Source organism: Octopus bimaculoides, chromosome 10 (genome assembly GCF_001194135.2).
Source record: "Octopus bimaculoides isolate UCB-OBI-ISO-001 chromosome 10, ASM119413v2, whole genome shotgun sequence".
Taxonomy (NCBI): Eukaryota; Metazoa; Mollusca; class Cephalopoda; order Octopoda; family Octopodidae; genus Octopus; species Octopus bimaculoides.
The window spans coordinates 85,265,939-85,270,643 of record NC_068990.1 but is presented as its reverse complement, the minus strand read 5'-3'; the positions used below and the strand labels follow the sequence as shown (position 1 = coordinate 85,270,643).

Below are 4,705 nucleotides of genomic sequence, written 5' to 3'. Positions count from 1 at the left end.
AGAGAGAGAAATAAATAGATAGATAGATAGATAGATTCTTTTTCTCTGTGATCTCTTCATATTCTTTTCTCACTTTTCCTGATTCTCACCGTCAGTTTATTTTGTTGTTGTTTATTTTCATCATTTTCCTCCTCACATCTTTGTATTTCCTTTCCACATTCCACCACACTTTCCCAAAAGCAATAGCACTAACCACCGCCACCATCACCACTCCCTGTACAAAGCCAGCAAGGAAATCCCTAAGCGATTGCATGGCATGCTAGATGCTAGAAATAGCAGCCAAATCTCTTTTGTCGTAACCGCTTAAGAAGTCCTATAAATGCAAAACGACAGAATGATAATGTATGAGAAGGGCATCTTTGATCATAGGTCAGTTTAATTAGGGATGACTTTGCATTAATCCACCATCACCACCACCATCTGTAGCAATATCATAACCATCATCATCACAGACAACATCACCATGACATCAACAAGGAGCATCTAAGTGATCGTTTGACTCACTAGAAGCGATAGCTAAATTGCCCTCAATCAAAGTGTCTTAGTAAATGATGCGAAAAAATGTGATGCTGGGTTCAAAATACATAGGAAAAAAAGACAGGGTGGTCACAGCTGGAATGCCTCTGATCACAGGTCTGTTTCTCAATCATTGTTGACCTGGGATTAAACAACAACAACAACACTAGAAGTCAGCTACTTATATCAGAATGCTGACACAGCACCTCCCCAACCCCATCCCCCATCTCTTACATTTTGTGGCAGCTTCCTTTAAGCACACGCACACACACGCACACACACATTCACACACACACCCACACACCTACACATATTTTGCTGACAATGTTGTTGCTGGAGGTGGTGACGGCGGCGGTGGTGGCGGCGGTGGTGGTGGTGGTAGTGGTGGTGGAAGTGCTGGTGGTAGGGGTAATAATAGGGAAGATAATGATGACAACAGCAACATCAGTAATGACGATGATGATGATGACGACAATGATGATGATGATGAGGATGATGATGATGATGATGAGTTTGATGTTGATGATGCATCAGACATCGCTGTTGTCTATTGCTGCCGCTATTATTGCTTTTGTCGCGGATAATTTGTTTGTGTGTTTGTTCGTTTGTTTGTTGTTGTTGTTGTTTGTTGTTTGTGATGCTGGTGGTGGTAAATATATTACTATCTTGGCCATCACCCTTAAAAGAAAATTCTTAAAACTACACTGAAGTTCGAGGCAGCATCTCACCGCACTTAACATCGCCAGCATCACCTCCACTCCCACAACCAGCATCACCACCACCACCACCACCACCACCATCATCATCATCACCATCACAGTCATTCTCACAATTCCTTACCTTCAAATAAGTTTTCAGTTCAGGTTGCGTGAGAGGGAAGGATGGGAGCTTGAACCAGATTATCACAGTTTTATTCTATTTCTTCTTCTTCTTCTTATTATTATTATTTGGTTTTATATATTGCCATATCGCTTCTTTATACTTTTTGCCAAGTATACAAAATAGGAGACCAACACTCCATTTACTGTGTTTACATTATTAGGCACCACACACACACACACACACACACATACATATACACATATACATGTGTATACGCTATGTGAGATTGCATTACAGGACCACAGTTTCATGCAAATGGTCCTTTGATTGACCAGACATGCTGAGAGGATACGCAATCAGAAACCAAGTTCATCTATATAACTCTGTTTATCTCATAGATTAACATAAATTAACATAAATTAACATATATTAAGATCTACACACTTCCAACATAAATCTGTATTGAATATTGTTATACTTTTGTACCACATGTGTGTGTGTGTGCATGTGTGTGTGTACATGTGTGTGTGTGTGTACATGTGTGTGTGTGTGCATGTGTGTGTGTACATGTGTGTGTGTGTGTGTGTGCATGTGTGTGTGTAAGTATTTTGCCCAGCATATTAACGTTTCTTATTTCTTCATTGCCCACAAGGGGCTAAACAAGGACAGACAAAGGGATTAAGTGAATTACATCAACCTCAATGCATAACTGGTACTTAATTTATCGACCCGGAAAGGATGAAAGGCAAAGTCAACCTCGGTGGAATTTGAACTCAGAATGTAAAGACAGACGAAATACCACTAAGCATTTGGAATGCTTATGTCAAAACGAACATTTTAATGTATGTGTGTGTTTGTGCATGTGTGTATGTGTGTGTGTGCGTGTGTGTGTGTGTGTGTGTGTGTGTGTGTGTGTGTGTACATGTTGACTTTAATGTGCTCAGAATGTATCAGATATAAATGTCTTTTGTATATTAATATAGTCTGATCCAGATTGCAGGCTGGTGGACCACCAAGCAAGAGAGGTTGTCGGTTCACATGTTGTTACATGATATATCTGTCAGCCTGACGTATAACTCTCAAAGACCCTAGTCCACTTAGATCTATACAGATTTCTATCCACAGAGTAGAAACAACTACTAGCAAAAGTATGGAACACCTTAAGTGAAATTCTTACTAAAATTTTGTGGAAAAAAAATGCAGTTATAGGATTGTATCTGGAACACTGTTTTTTTTTTTTTTCAAATGTTTATCAAATGAGAACGTGTTCTCATGCATTTGATATATTCATATCTGCTCATCATATTCTCGCTTTATCTTTTTTTTACTCACTTCAGCTTTAGTTACATCACATCAGCTTTAGTCTGCCGTTAAGTGAAAAGAGGAGAAGGGAGAGGTAAGAGAAAGGCAGAGAGGAGAAAGATAGCAAAAGAAAAAATGTTGGAGAGATCAAGAGGACAAAGAGTTGCTCCAACCTGCTTCTCCATCATTTGTTTCGTAGAGACAAGTGAAACCGATCGCTTTCAGTGTCTCGTCCTCTTGTATATTCAGAAATAATCTAACATGCTATACACAAAAATCTTAAGATGCAGACTTTGTTGACACAGGTTCAAAAATGACTGCATCTATAGAAAAGGAGAGTCTACACACTCTATCAACGGTTCTGATATTAAATTTGGTTGTTGCTTGAAATAATTATCACCTTGCTTGATAAGTTGTGGCGAAAAAGTCAGCAGAAGTTTTCCATTACCTTCTGCTGGAGCCATGTGGAGCTTAGGTATTTCACTCATAAACATACACAATGCCTGGTCTGAGATTCGAACCCATGATCCCTCGTCCATGAGCCCACTGGTCTAACCACTAGACCATGTGCCTCCACCAAGATAGATAACCAAATTTATACTCTCATACATAAATGGCAATATAACATCACATCAACATCATTTAACATCCATCGCTTATGCTGGGTGGTTTGACAGGATCTGAGAAACCAGATGTGTTGAACTTCAATGTCTGCTTTGGCATGGTTTCTACAGCTGGATACCCTTCTTAACACCTGATGTCACCCTCTTTATAGATGTGTTTTTCCTGACTCTGGTACTAGTGAGGTTATCAAGTAGTTCACAAGACCACTTTGACTGTGTGGGTGTAGCATATTGCGAGAGATGGATTTGACTCAGATGTTGATAGGCTAGAGTATGATAGAGGGGACAGAAACAGGTGTCTTTCTGTAGAGGAGATAAATGGCTACCCCAGCTGGAAAGGGAGAACATATGGTAGTTGTTAAGGGTCATGGCGTACCTTCAAGGTATGAGAAGGTGAAAATAAGAGACAGTAGGAATATAGGATCGAAAAGGTTGGATGGGTGAGTTTGAGAGAGTGTGAAAGGAAAGTGACAGACGGTTAGAGATGAGGATAGAGATGACTGCAGTGGATGGTGAACATTGGTGGAGGAATGGTGAATGGAGGGAAGCTGAAAGAAAAAGTTGGAGTGAGTCAGGGAGAAGGATGCAATAAGGGGCAGTACATAAAGATGGGTTGGAGGGTAACAGTATAATAAAATCCCATAGACAGATGAGAAATAGGGAGAGGATGAGAAGTGTGTTGGGTGCTGGTGGGGGAGTCAGAGAGGGATGCTCAGAAGCAAAGATGGAGGTTACGAGGTATGTAAAAGATTGATACAAAAATTCTCCTGGGGATAAATATGTTATAAATATAGGAGACGAGATTCTTGAAGAGAAATGCATTAATTTTTTAATTCAGTGAAAGGAGAATTTTTTTTTTACTTTTGTTATATTGTTTAGTTAAACTAACATAACAGAAGGTTTATATTATGGTAAATGGAAGCCAAGAAATGAGATTACATTGTGTGTGTGTGTGATTTATAGATACCTAATTATATTTTCTTTTGATTTGATTGCTCTAATATTGGTAAAGGAGTACCAGTTAATTACAGGGTCCAATTTAACCACTATATATCTACCTAAAATTTCTGTCTTGTGCTTTTCTTAGAAATTAAGAGCAATGGAATGGCAGAAAAGTTAGAGCATCAAATAAAATGCTTTGAGGTATTTCTTCCAGGTCCTTACATTTTGTGCTCAAATCCCACCATTCATCCTTTCAGGGTAGCTAAAATAAAGTACCAGTCAAACTACTAGGGTTGCTGATATGTAAAGCCCCCAACCTCACAAAATTGCTGGCCTCCTAAATTAAAAACAACCACCACCACCACCACCACCACCACCAGGGTCCAGATAAAGCATAAATAAAACAAAAGTGTTCCTTGATCTTATTGTTTCATTTAGGGATACATTGTTCTATATTTAAGAGATGAGGAATTATGTACATTATTTACATTATTTACATT

General features: G+C 39.0%; 1 protein-coding gene across 1 annotated transcript in view; it reads left to right on the top strand.

Annotated features, from left to right (window-relative positions):
* The window catches only part of LOC106881625 (collagen alpha-1(XI) chain), a 75,119-nt gene that overhangs the window by 14,443 nt on the left and 55,971 nt on the right, over positions 1-4,705 (top strand). The gene's annotated exons all lie outside the window — the stretch shown is intronic.